General features: G+C 33.5%; 1 long non-coding RNA gene across 1 annotated transcript; it reads left to right on the top strand.

Annotated features, from left to right (window-relative positions):
- Positions 1 to 234: 234 nt before the first annotated feature.
- LOC130454258 (uncharacterized) lies at positions 235 to 8,739 on the top strand. Its single transcript, XR_008911918.1, has 3 exons — positions 235 to 368; positions 940 to 1,053; positions 8,505 to 8,739. It is a non-coding gene; the product is annotated as an uncharacterized LOC130454258 (long non-coding RNA).
- The last annotated feature ends 10,126 nt before the right edge of the window (positions 8,740 to 18,865 follow it).

Below are 18,865 nucleotides of genomic sequence, written 5' to 3'. Positions count from 1 at the left end.
TCTCCTTCATGCATCCCCAAGGGGATGCTACATGCAGATAAATCAATGTCAAGAAAAAAGTAAGGGAAACACTTTACATTTAGCAGCTTATTCCCACCTAGATTAGTATAGTCAATGACCTAGGTGCAATCCAAGGGAAGGGATTCAAGACCTGAATCTATATCTACTTACTAAATGTTTGTTTATATAATTTCATTCAGTGTTTGTTTAAATTTATTTAAAATGTATTTTTATTATTTTCTGCCTCAGTTAAATTTTTTTTCTAGATCCAGAAATTACAGCCAGGGATCACCATAAAGCTACCTTAAGCAATATTCTTAGATCTTTGGCTAAACAGAGGTCGAAAACAAGACAGCTATACTTCTAAGGTATGTTTAGATTATTTATTTTCAGTAAAATTTCAAATATAATTTGAAATAGGCCACTGGTGAGGGAAGAAAAACACTCTAGGATTTTAAAAAGGAAGAAACTTTAGACATCATATAAGGGAGCAGTTTTCAATGTGTTATCTGGAGACCATGGGAAGGGATCTCTGAAACTTTTTCACAAGGGAGGTCTGAGAGGTAAAGATTATTTTCATCATCATCATCATCATCATCATCATCATCATCATAATGAGTTTAATTTTTATATGGTCAATATCAATATATATGATTCAATTAAATAAAAGATTAAGGATGAATGCTTAATGATTTTTAAGAACATAAAAGGGTCCTGAAATTGAAAATTTTGAGAGTAATGATTTAAGGTAGTAAGAAACACTTGTTACATCATCTTTATTTAGTTGAATTTTTATTAGGGTTGGCCCATGGTTCTAGACTATAACAATCTTTTCTTTATTCTAACCTTTTTTATTCAGCCACTTAATTAAATTCAAAAACTTTGTGTGATTGGTTTTTCAATTGTGTGATTTATGATTGTTTTATTTTTTTTTAATAGGACCAGTAACATCATGGGGTGATGTCTTAACTTGTGTATGAGTTAGATTTAAGAAAGAAGATTATACGAGGACATCAGTCATACTCTCTTTTCCAGAGTTATCCAAGTCTAGGGGTAAGTCAAAAATCAGGATAACTAGCCTTGGTCAGGGATGAAGTGTTTGACCTGAGCTTCTTTGATATCTGGCCAAACTGTAAATGCTCCACCGAGCCTGATATAACTTCTTGAAATTATAGGTGAGAGTTGGGTGAAAGGTGAACACCAAAAGCAAAAGCAGCCCTGAAAGGCTTGGAAAAACCCTCATACAATAGATGCTAGCCCTCCCTGAATAGCCCATTCTACAAACATACACATGCATATCTAGTGTGTATGTAGATGTATATCTGTGCATATGTATATGTGTATATAGGATTATATCTATATATGAAATTATTAAATTTCAGATAGAAGTTGGGAAACATAAGTATGTAATTTTTCCCATGCAAGTTCACATACCCTCTGAAATCTGTTAAGGTCTGTAGAGCCCAGCTTAACAACTTCTACCTTAAAGTATACTTGAATTTTAAACAGCAGGAAATTGGTACATGGAGAAGTAGATCTTGCATTGAAAAATAGGCCCTGAATATAATTAGTATTCCTTTCTTAAATTAAAAAATAAATAAATAGATTAGATTTAGTTTATTAATGGATAAAATAAGTTTCAAATATATTCACATTCCCTTAGTTGATCCCATTTGAATTGAGTAAAGTATAAGCTCCTTGAGGTCCTGGTCTTATATTTTTGTCTTTGTGTCCATGACTCCAGCACATTGCCTAAAACAGAGTAGAAATTTAATAAATATTTGTTTAATGAACTTAAATAAAACACAAGAATCAGATTATTTTTAATCAATTGAGCCTCTATGATACATACTTGGCATTTCTCTAGGCATTCTAGTTCCCTTTTCCTTTCTGCCTCTGGTCTCCATCCCTTTGCACAGATGTTTCCTCATGAAGGGAGTGTGTTCTACTCACCTCTGCCTCTTCTGTTCCCTTTCTGAATGGCTTAGTTCAGGTGTCACCTCCTCTATAAAACTTTTCCTGATAACCCTTCTTTCTTATTTTATTTTGTATTTAGCTAGCTTTTTACACATGGTATTCAGGCTCAAAGAATGCAAGCATTTTAAGGTCAATGACTATGTAGTTTATGTCTTTTATCCTCTATACCTCTTACAATACTTGCTATTTCTTTGGGACTTAATAAATATTTTAAAGTAATATTTTTAGGGAAAATTATCTTTGTAACTTCATATATATTATAAATATTCATACATATATATTTGCTTACATATACACAATTCTCCAAGGTTATTCTAGATATCATGATTTAATGTGTAATATGCAAATATACAGAATAACCATGGAGACTCCAAATGAAATCCAAATAAATTAAGGACCAAATTAGGTTGTGTTTACTTTTAAAATAACAACAGATGTTTATTAGACATGAACATCTAAAGTAACAGTCAACAAAAATGACAATCAAAACTTAAGAAGAACATTTAAAGCTTCCAAGAATTAATCATAAAGTTAAGTAGCTGTCAGTGAAAGGGAAAAATACCACAAATAACTACTCCAATAAAGTTTAGACAATAGTTTCAAAACCAACTACAAGCTCTGAAATTTGTTGCTTCTGACAAGTCATTGGCCAGAAAGTATTTTGTAGAATGTACAAAATGTAAAGATGAATCCTCATAACTTTTAGAATCTATATAAATTGATTCTTTATTCTGAATTGTTTATAAAAAATCTTTCCCTTTCCCAATGGATAAAAATGAATAGTCATATATAATAGATATGAGTTATGATGTGGAGAAACTATGACTGTCTTTAATTTAAATTGTATTAATCTCCATTAATTTTATCTCCCTCAAGTTTGTTAAGTTAGAAGTTACATGTTGGAGTTCAGTTGTTTTACAGATCAAAACATGTCATTCAGCAATTAAATATATCCATATATGTTATTATTCTTATTAATTATTTAGCATAGATTCAGAAATTTAGTTTGCTTTATTACTGACTTGATTTTAGCCTGGCAAGAGTGGTTGTTTAAAATTCTTTTTATCTTTTTATAATACAACATCCTAACTCATCTACTATAGTCAATAAATATTTATTAAGCACTTACTACATACCAGGCACTGTGTCAAGTCCTGGTGATACAAATGTAAACAAAAGACAGTTTATACACTGGAGGGACTAATGGGGGAAGAACAACACAATGAGTGAGAAGTAGGTGATGGATGTGGAAAAGGTTGAAACAACACAGAAAATCATCCTATATAAAGTAAGAAGTCTAGAGAAGTAGGACTATAGCTTAGGATGGCTACCCTGGGGGCCCTGGCTCATAATGGAACTTAAGTGAGGAACAAATCAAAGAGAGAAGGATTTGCAAAGGCTTTGCAATGGCAGAGATGTGTTCCATAGTGGAAAGGCTAAAGTGGAGGGATGTTCTAGAATGAAAAGTGTGAAGATTACATTTAACTTTCCCCTGATTGTGAAAATGAAATTAATTAATTCTCCTCTAATTGTGAAGATTAAATTGTAACCCCTGCCTATTTTTAGATTTAATCACCAAAAGTGTAAACACCCTACTTAAAAATTGAGTAGGAAGATCTGCCCATTTTTAGATTTAATCATCAAAGCCCCATTCACACTTGAGAGGAGGAGGTCTGTGACCTACCTGTGTGATAGTGGGTGATGAATCAGAATTGAATGACCTCCTCTTGGGCAGTCCTAAAGCAGGGCTTCATCTTTAATTGGTAGATGTAGAATTAGGGGAAGGCACAGGAAGTGATGCAAGAGAAAGTGTCTTTAAAAGGGAGTGACAACTTCCTGAGTGCAGTTCAACTGGCAGTTTTTCATTCTTTGAAGTGGAGTCTGGTGAAGAATGTGATGACTAGACCTGAGACCCCATTTCCTGGTGAGGATGTTCTAAAATCTCTTCCTTTGAACTGACACATGATGAGTAAAAAGCTGATTCTTAACTGCTAGATTTTCTGAAAAAAACTAACTTTAGGAGAGACCTACCTCTGATTTTTTCATTTCACTCTTTCTACATTTTGTAAATAAATTGCCTTACAGAAGGCAACTATGTCATGGTGGTGAAGACTACTTAGAATCAGAAGCAGAACCAGAAAAGACAAGTTGTCCTATCTCAGAGGCTGAAATGGTTGAATATAGAAATTCCAAATCACCTAGTGATAGTCTCTGCTCCTCTTTTTTTTTTTAAACAAAAGCAATTATTGTATTCCCTTCCCATTTTACCTAAAACAGTCTGTGGAAATAATTCTGTGGAGGTCCAGCTCATATATATAATTCTCATGTGGCTTTGAATCACCTATGGAGGAAGGCTGGAAGCTAGAAAGTATGGGTTAAGTTTACAGGCTAGATAAAAATAAGCCATAGAAGGATCAGAGAAACAAGAAACATAGAGACAAGACATTGCATGGTGTCATCAGGTCAGCCTCTCAGCTTCTCCTCAGATGGTTATATAGAGAAATTTGAAATTATTTTATTGAAGATTGTAGGAATGGGAGGTTATGGGATGTCAATCAAACAGGTGTCATGTCAGAAATATTAGCATAATACTGGCAATCAATTACAAGATAAAGAAATGGATACCAAGACAATGGAATAGCCAGTGCCCAGACAAGAAGCTAATTTAAAAGTCCTTCTTCCTCTAGAACACTAGCACCATCTCATTCAGATGTTGAGTGTATGTCTTTGACATTACAAAGAAACTATTGAAATTGCTTGCCAGCCTTCAAGACTGCAGATCACAGTAAAGGCCTGATGTCTAAGTTCCACAAAATTTAAGTCCCAACCAATTTAAGTATTCAGAAATCAATCATATGAAAGATTAGAAATATATCCATATGTCTGGTCCATGAACCCTTTGCTCATTAGAGTCAGCTTTTGAATATATCTTTAACATCTTCATGATTAATTATAACTTTTATTATATATTATATATATAATACATATATCTAATTATATATAATTATAACATGATAATTATAACCCTACAAATTATTAGCTTATATTTTGTTAAAATAAAATGAAGAATTTATTATAATTTTATAACATATAGAAAACATAAAAAATGTAACAATCACTCTACTTTGTTCATTGAAATGGTATCATAATTTTCTCATTGAAACAAACTGTCAAAGTCATTAAGTTGAGAGTATTCATCTTATAGTCAAGCTAAGGGAGACCCAGAAGGGTTTAAAGACTTATCCAAGGTTACAAAGGTATGATAAAAAAATAGAGACATGATTTGAACCATGACTCTCCAATTCCAAATCCAGTCAGTATTCTTTTTTCTTTATCATGCTGCCTCTCAAATTTTAGATGTAATTGGGTGGGTCTTTGTTTTTATTTTAGTACAGAATTTGTGTTAAGCATTTTACATGGAAATATGTAGCACTGGTTCAGATTGGTAATTTTTTAATAATGTATAGCCTTGGATAGTTTCCTATACATGCTAAAAAGTTTAGGACTTGCTCAGAGTCATAAGGCTAGTAAAAATCAAAGCCTGTATTTGAGGTTTTATTTGTCTTTACTCCAACTCTACAACACTTAATACTATGCCACATAGATGTCTGCTGTCAAGAGCAAGACACAATACAAAAGTCGTGTCTAAACCAAGAAAGGGATTCTTGTTTTTTCCTTCCAAATCTACATGGATGATTCCATTAGAACTCAAACAATTTAAAAACAAACCCCTGAAAACTATTTTTGACAATAAAGTAATACCATTTAAACTGGTTAAACCTGGTCTTATTTATTCTACTAATATATTTTATCAAGGAGAGCATATTTAAAACAAATTGTTAGTTTGAAAAGAAAAATGTCAACACAGGCACAGATTACTTTTTTTTTTGGCAGCCAGTGATGACTATTATCCCAAAGATGAGCACCTAATACTGATTGCACATATGAGAACAAATGCATATAATAAACAAAGACTTTATCTTTTAAAAGGATTTGTTTTTCTTTTTAAGTGGTGCTTGCCATTATCATCATCAGCTAGAATAAGCTACATGTCTTCTCTCTTCTGATTATCATTTCTATATTCACCCCACACACATATATAATTTTAAAATCACCTCTGGATCCTTCAGGTCAAATAAGAGAACATTCCCCCCCTCCCTGCCTCTCTCTCATCTATATATATTATCCCTGATACCCATGGCACTTTTTCTCTAGCTCTATGGCATGCCTTCTGTCTGCCAATCTGTTTATGTATCTATCCATTCAGATATGCTAACTTCACTCTTCCACTCTTTCCATGTATTATCTAAATATTTCATAAAATTCATTGATGTGTGCCATAGTGAATAGTTATGCTGACATTGAAGCTACAAAGGCCAAGATTCAAATTCTGCATCTGATACATATTTATTGTATGACTATGGGCAAGTTGCTTAACCTCTCAGTTCTCTAAGCAACTCCCTAAGACTATCAGTTACAGAAAATATACCAATCAGTACTGAGAGAGGGATGGATGTTCTCAGATAGGAATTCTCATACTATTGAAATGACACATATATCTAGAAACAAAGCAAATCATTCTATTAGATAATTCAAGGAATATCTTTTGAGAAACCACAGATCTCTAATTAATGGTCTTTCAGCCTTTGCTTTGTGGAAATGGGAATACCCAACTTAAAATTTATTCATATAATATTTTGTCTCCATTGTTAGGAAGTTTCCCCCCCTTATGGTGATCATAAATCTACCCTCTACAGCTGTTTCTCTTAATTATCTACCTTCTGGGACCAAGGAGATGGCTTTTTATATTAAGGAGATGACAGAAGCTTGAAGATAGCTATTATGTCACATTCTTGTTGCCCCTCCTTTTGGTTTTCTCTTCTCTAGCCAAAAATCCCTACTTCCTTAAAACAATCACAAAGTGTTGTGATCTTGACATTCTCCACTCAAGTTTCTCTCTTTAGGGTTATCTGCTATCAACTTCCTTATCAATATCTTCCCTAAAATATGACACCCAGAAATGAATCTTATATTTTAGCTCTATTCTGACAAGAAGAGAATAAACAATGTTATCTTCATAATTTCATCTGCTATGTTATTCATGAAGTTCACTTAGGTTATGTTGACTTTTGCTTGACTCTCATATTATACTTTTGACTATTGAAAAGCATAGATTGTTTTTAAAAATTGACCTGCCATCTAATCACCCACCTTGAATTTGTGATGTTCATTTTTTAAACCTAGTTATGAGACATAATTTTTCATAGAATCATTGATTTATAGCTAGACAGAATCTTAGAGGTCATTTAGTACAATTCCCTCATTTTAAAGATAAAGAAATGAATGCTTAGAGAGATTAATTGACTTGCCAAAGGTCATACAGGTAAGAAACAGGTAAGGGCCAAATATAGCCTACATGCATTCCACAGTGTCTTCTCTTTCTCCCTCTATGTATAGAAAGATACATACATATCTATAAAATACAAAAATGACAACTATACATATATGTTTCTGTCTATATATACACATAAATATGTGTGTATATTTCCCCACTCTGTGTAAACCTTTCATTCACAAAGAATATACATTTTTTTCCTAAAGAAACAATATCATAATTGTTGGCTAGATTCCCAGATTAGTCCACAGTAGGCTATTTCAACATAACATAAGGAGACACTGCACATGAGAGAAAGAGGGAATGAAGTAGGGGCAAATTTCCAGAGACAATGAAAGGAATTTGATTGGGAATTCAAATTAGACATCCCTGGAATAAAGGATACAGCTTCCACAGAGACTAGAACAAAGGTTAGGAGAATGGGGTATGGCCTGATATTAGGCAAAAGTTGGAACTCAATAATGGATGGCCTTTATCTAACTTAGAAGGTAAGATTCTTGCTGAGCAGGTGGGGAAGAAAGTCATGAAGGAATAATCAGGAGAAATAAAAAAAAAACTTGAATAGCTGCTCTGGAGAATATGATAGTTAATCAAGGGAAAAACAAACAAACAAAAAAATTTCTAGAGAAAGCTTAGATTAGGAAGTCAGAGGAATGGTAACTTCTTACTTTCTTATTTGCTCATGATGTGATCTTTTATATTATAGTCATGCAACTATTTGTCTCTTGATATCTGGTGTGAGCTATTGGTCTAAACCTAATTTCTGCCCAACTGTTTTCTGATTTTCTAAGCAGTTTTTTTTATAGAATAACAAATCCTTAGCATTTCTGTTCTAAATGATCACAAATCATCTAGTAGATAGTGTGTTCTGGCATTTCATGCTATATTCTAGTCCTATGTCTGCCTATCTCATTCTCATCCTATTAATTCCTCCCCTGTAAAGACTTTCATGCATGACCACGCAAATGTGCAATCATCTCTTACTCTGAGTGTCTCTTAGTATTTCCCTCTTGCTATCTCTACTCCTGCTGCTTTTAACTATTAGTTGTTTTCACATGTATATTTCTTGTCCCTCCAACTAGATAGAAAAATCTTATCTTCTCTCTGTGTGTTTTTACTTTCTGCCTCCCAGAGAGAATGTTCTTCATACATATTTGATGAGGCAGCATGGTTTAGAAAATAATGTTGAGCTTGGATTCAGAAAGACCTGAATTTGGATCTCACCTTGAACAATTATTAGCACTATAAATTTGGGTAAGTCATTTCATTTAGCTTCTGTCAACCTTAGCATTTTCATCTTTGAAATGAGTATAATAAGAGTATAATGTAAGTATACTAAAGATAGTATAATGATAGTGATTTCATATGGTCATACCAAACAAATAAGATAATATATGTAAAATACTCTATGACAATGTTTCTTTTGAACATTAATTATTATTAGGAGCATTACATTTATTTTGTAAAGATTGATTAGAAAAAGTTTTATCAACACTCTTCTTTTTGGACATCAGTTAATCAATATTTGCTTTTTATCTATACTCAATTCATCCTCTGTTTTATGGAACCAATAGTTTTAAAAATATTCTCTCCATATTTGAATCTTCTATACTACCAAATACTTGTATTTTTAAATGCTAATGTAGATATTCACTTTGATTATGTGGTTGCCTAATAAGTGTGATGAATAAAAGAAATTGAGATTTCTCAGTAGAATCACCTCTTATAATCCCATAGATATTATAATTGACCTGAGAATAATTTTCAAAGGAGAATGGCAAACTAATGTTAAGCTTGTTTTCCAAACTTAGACAGTTATATTTTTGAACTACAGGATGAAATAGCAGATGTTTTCTATGATATCTGAGTCCCTAACTTGTAGTTATTCATTTTCTTACAAGGGTATTTGCAAAGTCATTTTCTCTCTTTAATTAGAATGCTCTGTGTTACATTAGTAAAACTATCTATCAGTAATTGAACTTTTGATTTTTCCAGGGACGTTCTTTTATAATGATTTGTATCAAAACATCAAATATATTTGTCCTCTTAAAATATAAAATATGATCATTGCATACTTTTAGTTAATAGATAAAAGTTGTTTAAGCCTTTTTCTTAACAGTGCCCATAGACAAAGTTGATATAAAATTTCTTAGCTGTGCCCTTTCTAGTAAATTTCTCTAATACATTTAGAATTCTAAAATATTTGATACAGATAGATGTCACAGTCCCCCTTCTTAAACTTTATTCATTTGGCAAGTGAAAAAAAGTGAGTTCCTGGGAAGTCAAGTGACTTGTCCGCAATGGTAAGCTGCTCCTTTACCAAAGTGCAACTGGATCCCAGATCTCCTGATGCCCATACTATGGCATACTTAATAGAACAAACATATGGATCACTTGTCATGAATGAATGCAAAAATAGAAAACAATAAAAAGCAAGAAATCTTATTATATAAGATATTTTGCTTGGAAAATTTAGCTTTTAAGTTTTTAGAAAATGCACTGCACATTTCACACATATTTAGTTGGACCTTTGAAGTCAATCAGTTAATAATAGTAACTTAAAAAGGAAAAGACAAATCCACTCTAGTTCTACCATTTATGGAGGTGATCTTGAGTTCTCAAAGGCTATAACAGCAAAGTCTCAGGTTCAGTAGGTCTTACCAATCTGGAAAAGTTTCATGTACAAACCTATTGTACTCTCTTTGTTTTCCAAGAATTTGTCTGGTAAAATTAAAAGACATTCCTTACTAGGGTGCTGAGTTCTGAATGTTTTAATCAAAGACAGTCTTGAAGATTATATACTAAATTGAAGTGGAGTTCAAGATTCTTCAGAGAAAATTGTGCCCTCATTAATGAAATCATAAATGTTTGGAGTATTGAAAGAAGGTGACTAAGATAGACAAGGCTGATGTTTATCTAAGACTGAGGAGGATAAGTATATTAAAATTGAGTTGATTGATTTTATTTAAAAGTTCTGTTAGAATTTAAGAGAAATAAAATTTATTATTTCCTAGCTACTTCTTGTACTCATCTAGGTCACAGAGCCAGAATTACCATAAGGTATATTCCTATTGGTTTGTGATGGCTTAAATAACAAAGTATTCTTCCTAGGATATTTGATCACCATTCCAAGATCATAGCTTCACAATAGATTAAGGCTTTGCTGTCCATTAAAATGCCAGTGCTCCTGGGACACTGTGAAAATTTAAACTGTTATTTACATGTTAGTGAAGATAAAGAATTTAAACCTATTACCACTCACCAAGCTGGTTTAAGAAGAAAGGAGAATATCCTGTGTGGTCATGGTGATGAAATGGGCATAGGAAGAAGCTTCTGGGAACCTGAATACAAATTTTCACTACTTTAAAATTTCTATGATACCTGGGAGTAGCATAATTAAGTTTGTATTTTCTGAGAATTTACCTCATAAATGAGCTTCTTGTGAAATGTGCAAGCTATTTTTTTTAATTTCTAAAACACTTTTATGGACAGACTAGCTCATCTACTATTGGTAGAGCTGGGAATTAGCTCGTATTCTCTGAAAAACAATTTGAAATTATAGTCAAAAGTTATTAAAATGATGATTTTAAATGGGAGATGGGATATGATCTTTAAATCCTACTACTATCCATATACTCAAAGGAGTTAAAGACACCAACATACTAAAATATTATAGATTATTTGTGGCAGAATTTTCTTTTGTGGAAGCTAACAACTGGATAAGGAAAGCAGATACAAATCAATTTGGAGACTGGTTAAACAAATCATGGAATGTGAATGTAATGAATATTACTGAAACATAAGAAATGATGAATATGACACATTCAGAGAAATATGGGGAAACCTATAAGAACTGATACAACATGGTGTAAGCTGATGCAAGAAAACAATATACTCAATCACTACATTAATGTAAATGTAACAAAACCAAAACAAAATGGAATACTGCTTAATTATAATGACCAAGCTCGATCTTGTAAAAAAGTGTGAAAATGAGTCTTTTTCCATCTATTTGAAGAGGTCAGGGTAGAGTGCAGGAATACTGTGTTTTAACTGCTGTGACAAGGAAATCACTTTAAAAGACTGATATATATTAATTTAAGGTCGCCAAGGAATTCAGCTATGTAATTCCTAAATGAAAACTCAAGTCGGCCGTCAGCCTTTTTTTGGAGTTTAATTACATATAGGAGGAAGAAAGGAATTAGAGATAGAGAGAAAAGGGAGAGAAGGGAATAGGGCTTAAATACCCCTTCTGTTTAGGCTGGGCCAAAAGGCCCAAGCCCTTAGATAGCTGGGGCAAAGAAAAGAGATCAGTCCCTATTACTCACGTGACCAAAATGGAGAAACAGTCTCAGAGGCCCCCACCTTCAGCTTCCTTCAGAGCAAGCTTCTCAGAGCACACTCCAACCACTCAGACAAACTCCTCAACCACCACCCCCCCTGAGTCTCCAGACCCCTCTATCTTTAAGGAAACCATCCAAGTTCCCTCCCCTCAGTTCTCACATCTACCAATCACTGTCCATCAATTTCCCTGTGCCAATGGAGGCTCTAGCTTAACCCAGGACCGCCCAGAGGTCTCTGGCTTTGCACATGTCTGTTGAAGGTCATATTCTCAAATAATTAAATCTTTGATCCTTTGCTACAGCCCCTCCTAAATCCTGTTAACCTGAGTAGGGTAGAGATTGGAATAATTAAATTTTGATCTATGCTGCAGCCCTTCCTAAATCCTGTTAGGACTGAGTAGGGTGGAGATTGATTCCAAGTATCTCCATTGTATCAATTCTAAAATCAATCATGACTCAAAGAAATTCCTGTTCTATGCTTAAGCATAGGTCAAAGTCCTTTCCATTGTTCAGCAAAAGGTTTCTGTCCTAAAGTAATCTTAAGAAGGGAGGAGGACGAAACTCTCATGCCAATGGGGTTCACATTCCAATAGCCAAGACCCACTATCAATAGGAAATTTTTCAAGTATGAAATTTCCCAATGGTGAAATTTCCAACATTTATAAGTCTAAGAAATTTTGAGGTTTACACTGCTAGGCATTATTTCTTTATTGATTTCTTTTGCTGAATTTTTTTCCTAGCTTTTAAAAATCTTTCTTATAAAAGGCAACTCACTGAATAGAGGGGAAGGAAATTTTGGAAATTAAAGTTATGTAAAAATGAAAAAATAAATAAATAAGATAAAATTTAAATAAAAATTATTTTCTGGGATACTCAAATTTCATTTTGCTTAGGATACTATTAAATAAATGAATATCTAGTCAAGGAAGTAGGGATTAGAAAAAACAGATCTATAGGTGTCTCTGTGCTGGCTGCTTAACACTTTAATTAATGATGTAGATAAAAAATAGATGTCATTTGTATTAAAATTATAGATTACAGACTTGGGAAAGATAGTTAACATACTGGATAGCAGTCAGGATCCAAAAATATCCTAACCGGCTAGATAATTGGGCTGACTTTAACAAGATGAAATCTAATAGGGATAGCTATAAAATGCTATATTGGATTCAAGAAATCAACCTCACAAGTACAATTTAGGGAGTGTGAAGATTAAATTTAACTCTCCTCTGATTGTGAAAATGAAATTAATTAACTCTTCCCTGATTGTGAAAATTAAATTAACTCCCCTGTCCATTTTTAGATTTAATCACCAAAGGTGTAAACACCCCATTCACACTAGAGTGAGGGAGGTCTGTGACCCATGTGTGCAATAGTAGGTGACGAATCAGAATTAAACTGACTGTCCCTAGGCACTCTTAAAGCAAAGCTTCAACTGTGATTGGTAGATGTAAACTTGGGGGTAGGCACAAGAAGTGACATGAAAAAGTGTCTTTAAAAGGGAGTTACAACTTCCTGAGTAAGCTCTACTTCGAGTTCTGAGTTTGAGTTGAGACTAGAGAAGAATCTGCTGACTGGATCTGAGAACCAGTTCCTGGTGAGGCTGCTCTTAAATCTCTTCCTTTGAACTGAAATGTGGTGAGTGAAAAGGCTGACTCCTTTCCTGGATATTTTCTGAAAAAATTAGCCTCAGGAGAGACCTACCACTTGAGAGAGACTTCCCCAGGTGGCTTTGCTGAGGCCAGTTAAGGACTAACTCTCCCTACCCAGGTTGAGTCAGGGGCTAGGAGTAAATTACTTAGTGCTTAGGCTAGATAGCTTACCCTATCCTCTCTCTAATTTTCTTACTTCACTCTTTCTATATTTTGTAAATAAATTGTAAATAAATCTCTTTGGAATAAATTAAATTCCTGGTGACCCTATTCTTAAATAATCAAGTCCAACTTTTTATATAAATAATCCCTTTTCCTCCTTATAGGAGACAGGGTTAAACAGTAGTTTGCACGTAAACATTTTGGGGGTTTTAGTGACTTCAAGGCAAAAAAAGAAATCATCAGCATGGTTGGACAAAAAAAATTAAAATGAATTTGGATTGCATTAAGAGAGACATATCTTCTAGAAACCGGGAGGGGAAGTTCTTCTGTACTCTGCTCTGGTTAGACCACATCTGGAAAAGTGTCGCATTCAGTTCCAAACATCACAGATTATAAAGGATATTGGTAAGGTTAAAAATGTCTAATGGAACGTGACCAGGATGGTGAAAGATCAAGGGAGTGCTGGAGCCAAACCCCATTGTATCTCCAAAGCCTCTTTTTAAGTTTTTCGTGTAAGCTTTTATAATTCAGAAATCAGAAAAGACAAAAACACTAGAGCTTGAATTTTTTTATTGTCAAACTTCATAAAATGGTGGACAAAACATTAATAATGTCAATTAAAATTAAAAGTGTTTCTTGCATTTATGGAGAACCAATTAAACCTTTACCAGTATACCACTACCTTGTTATTATTGTTCAGACGTTTCTGACTATATCATTTGGAATTTTCTTGGTAAAGATACTATAGTTGTTTGCCATTGCCTTCTCTAGCTCATTTGACAGATAAAGAAACTGAGGCAAACATGATTAAATGACTTACCCAGGATCATTCATAAAAGGAATTGGATAAGGAAATGGCAAACCACTCCAGTATCTTTGCAAATAAAACACCAAATAGGATCATAAAGAATCACTTGAATGAATGAACAATATCTTTTTAACTCTAGTCCCGACAGTCCACATAGCTGCCTTCACTTTAGACACTGGCCTTGAGTGCTGCCATGTCATTACTAAATTAAGGAAAATGGGATATTTACTTCATAGATTACTTGAGTGTGTGGGGAGTGGGGTATGATGATTTGTGTTAAAATATTTGAAAGGCTGTCATAAAGAAGATGGATTTAATTTAGTCTCCTCTCCAGAGGACAGAACTAGGGTTAACATTTGAATGATACTGAGATACAGAAATAGGTTTTATATAAAGAAAACTGCTCGTAAAGTTAATACAATTCTGTAGTAGAAATGAGTTGCATTAGGAGGTTGTGGGTATTCTCAATAAAAATTGTCAATCAAAGACTAAATGGCTACTTAATGGATCACTGTAGAGTGGATTATAGGTGATGACAATATTGAACTTGAAGACATTTGATGCCCTTTACAACTCTGTAATTCTCTAAAAATCTGAATATTGCTACTCACAATTGCATTTTCCTGAATTTTGATGCTGTGGTTAACATGAAGAAAGAAGAAAAACTAACATTATTCCATATTTCAAACATTTAGCTGAAGCCTTTAATTTTCCTATAAAACATTGGCCTGACTCCATAAGATCAGAAAAGACCTGTCCTGCAGGAGAACTCTGTATTTGGTCATTCTTTAACGTCTAATGTACTTAAGCCAAAATCACCTTAGATAGAGTTTGAGGCTTACTGTTGATATTGAAAATAAACAACTTTTTTTTTTCTCAACCTCAAAAGATGAGTAAAATATAGATGACCTTACAGAAATGAGGTATGTATTTACAATCCTTTCTAGCTAAGAGATCAGTGAATTTGTATTCAACTCAGTACAATGCCTAATCTTATGTACGGTATATCACTCAATGCTAGTTTAGGTGAATTACCAGGTAATAATTAGTATTAAATATTGCCAATTTATGTAATACATAATATATGATTGGTGGTCACTGGGACTTCCTATTATAGTCATTTCTTTTTATTAAATTTAACTTTTGTTATTTTATTTAGGGATTTTTTCCTTTGCTTATTTGCAGAAGAATAATAGTAGAAGTTGGAATAGGATTGCATTTCTATTTTCCAAGCTTTGGATCTGACAAATATATTAATTAAAATACTTTTTGACTTCAACACACTTTGGGAATTTGTTCAGATGAGCTCTCAGAGCTGTTACCCAGGAGAGTACAAGTCAATTATACAAGGAGTTCTTCTTGTCTCATTAGTTGTTTGAATAAGAATGTGTTTGAATGATGGCCCAGGAGACAATATCTAGGAAATCCTTCTCCAATTCCCAAATGTACTACTCAGTCAGAATAATCATGTGTCCATTATTAGCTAAAGTTATGTCATACAACTAAGTAATTTATTATATACCTAGAGGGAAATCAGTGAAGCCAAATTGGTTTTAATTTAATTAAATATGAATATATGCGAATATGTAAATATATATATGAATTTTTGGATCTATATATAGTTATATATAAAATTTTACCTTCTTTATGTAATGAATTAAAATACATTAATTTTATTTCAATAATTTATATCCAAATACAATAAATATAAACAATGTATTTATATACATAGAATAATATTTCATCTTTATACCTCTGGATATTATGCCTGCATTATGCAAATGTATATCAGCCTCATGTGTGTGTGTGCATAAAGTACCCTATAATATACAAATGTAAAGAAGAAATAAACTCTGGATTTTGACTATATTATTTTTCAGAATTCTAAATATGACAATTTGAGCAAAGAAAGATAATTGATCACATTAGTGATTCATATAGCTTAGTTTAACAATGGGGGAAATAGTGTGTTCACATAGGTGTGCGGCTCTTTGGATTCTTTAAAAAATGATTTTCCAATATAACGAAAGAATTGACAATGAATTTTTGTTGTGCAGCATCTTAGCAGCTTTCCATTGAAAAGCAGAATGGAAATAGCTTACTGTTCAGTATAGAAACTTTCATCAGCCAATGCCTGAGTTATATATGTATATGACTCATTAGATAGATGTTGTACTGATTTTTTTTAGTAAACATTATAATTGCTTCATAAAATAAAATGTTATAGCATTTTAGAAAAACAGTGTGCTTAAGGTCAGGAGAGTTAAAAGTTAAGTACAATATCCGTAATAAGTTTTTCATTACACTAAGATTGTAAAACTATAAACAAAGGTTTCTTTTCATTTCTGAGTTAACATTCATTCTATTCTATGCGGTCAGATCAAACACTCGATGTGTGAGGCCATAAAGAGGGCAATATTTCCTCTATGATAAATGGTCCTCTTCTTTAATGTCTTTAGCTTTCCCAAAGCCTTCATTCCTCATCTGTCATCCTGTCCTGTCATTCAGAATATAAAATGTTGATCCTGTTTATAAGATACATCTACTATTCCATCATAGATTTCTGATATATAGATTTTATAGATAACCTGGATTACAGTTTCTCAAAGCATTTTATTCAGTATCATCATTCATTCCTACTTTCATATTTTCTTGCATGGGACTCAAAAGAGTCCAAATTTTCCATAGAGATTTCTTTTTGACCATTATCATATAAATTACTTTCTTATAAAATAGTACAAATACTGTCATTTTAAAACTTGATGTTAATATTATGTATATTTTAAAAACACACAAATTATACATACATACATACATGTATATGCATAATTATTTTTTAGTGGATAGAGAATCAGACTCTCCAAAAGGCCTTGAAGTCAGAAAAAGCATGTCTTTGAGTTTCACCTTTGACAGAAGACATTTAACCCATTAAGACTATAAAGTGCAGAGAAGATATTAATCTATACTTCTAGGAGCTTCCTCATCCAGACAGTCAGATGATAAGCATTTATTAATTAGCTGTTATGTGCCATGTATTGTGCAATGCTCTGGGGTTCTAAACAACAGTGAATGACAGTTTCACTACTTTTACTTAATTTGTTTTCCAAGTTAGAAATAAACTACGGACATATATGTAAAACAAATAGATTTTAGCTATTATTCATTCATTTTGACTCAATGATTTATATAAATTTTGGGACAGAAAACATGACTCTCATATGTGTATATATATATATATATTTATATATATGAATCTATTGTAAGAGGGAAAAGGGGTTAATTTATAAAAGGTTGGACTGGATTATATTTAAAATATGACCTCCAGGAATTTTATTTATTCCAAAGAGATTCATTTACAATTTATTTATGAAATATAGAAAGAGTGAATTCAGAAAATCAGAGAGGATAGGGTAAGATATCTAGCCTAAGCACTAAGTAATTTACTCCTGGGCCCTGGACCAAACCCAGGCAGGGTAGTTTAGTCCTTAACCAGAGAGGCCTCAGCACTTGTAGCCTAGGACCTGGAGATGCAGGGAGCCTCTCTCAAGAGGTAGGTCTCTCCTGAGGCAATTCTCTTCAGAAAATTCAGGAAAGGAGTCAGCTTTTTTCACTCACCAAGTGTCAGTCCAAAGGAAGAGATTTAAGAACAGTCTCAACTAGAACAGGGTCTCAGGTCCAGATGGCTCTAGTCTTAACTCCAAAAAATGAAGAACTGTGTCTCACAGGAAGTTTTAATTCCTTTTTTTTTTTAAACCCTTACCTTCTGTCCTGGAGTCAATACTGTGTATTGTCTCCAAGGCAGAAGAGTGGTAAGGGCTAGGCAATGGGAGTCAAGTGACTTGCCCAGGGTCACACAGCTGGGAAGTGTCTGAGGCCAGATTTGAACCTAGGACCTCCCATCTCTAGGCCTGGCTCTCAATCCACTGAGCTACCCACCTGCCCCCTCACAGGAAGTTTTAATTCCTTTTAAAGACACTTTCTTTTGCATCACTTCCTGTGCCTTTCTCCATTTTTTACATGGATAAATCATAGTCTAAAGCAGAGGTTCTCAACCTTTCTAATGCCATGACCCCGCAATACAGTTCCTTATGTTGCAGTGACCCCAAACCAAACAATTATTTTGGTGGCTACTTCAAAACTGTAATTTTGCTACAGTTATGATTCGGAATGTAAATACCTGATATGCATTATGTATTCTCATTGCTACAAATCAAACATAATTTAAACATAGTGATTAATCACAAAAACAATATTTAATTATATGTTGAGAAATATTAATCCAGCAAGAAGCAGCCTGAGTGCTGGGGTGGGAGGTAAGTCCTGCCTGGGGAGAGGGTCCGCAGACTCTGCCTTCTTCTTCCCTGATGTCTCCCTCTAGCTTGAGCTGAGGCTTCACTTTGCTGGCATTACTCGGCTCTGTTATCTGCTCCAGGAGTTATCTATCTGCTCCAGGACTCGTTCTTAACCCCTCCTGAGCCAGCACCCGAGTACTCTCTCTGGGTCTCTGTTTGAGTCCGGTCTCCAGGCA

The sequence above is a fragment of the Monodelphis domestica genome, chromosome 5 (assembly GCF_027887165.1).
Source record: "Monodelphis domestica isolate mMonDom1 chromosome 5, mMonDom1.pri, whole genome shotgun sequence".
In the NCBI taxonomy this organism is placed as follows: Eukaryota; Metazoa; Chordata; class Mammalia; order Didelphimorphia; family Didelphidae; genus Monodelphis; species Monodelphis domestica.
Note: the sequence above shows the minus strand (reverse complement) of the source record. Positions and strands in the feature narration are given on the sequence as shown.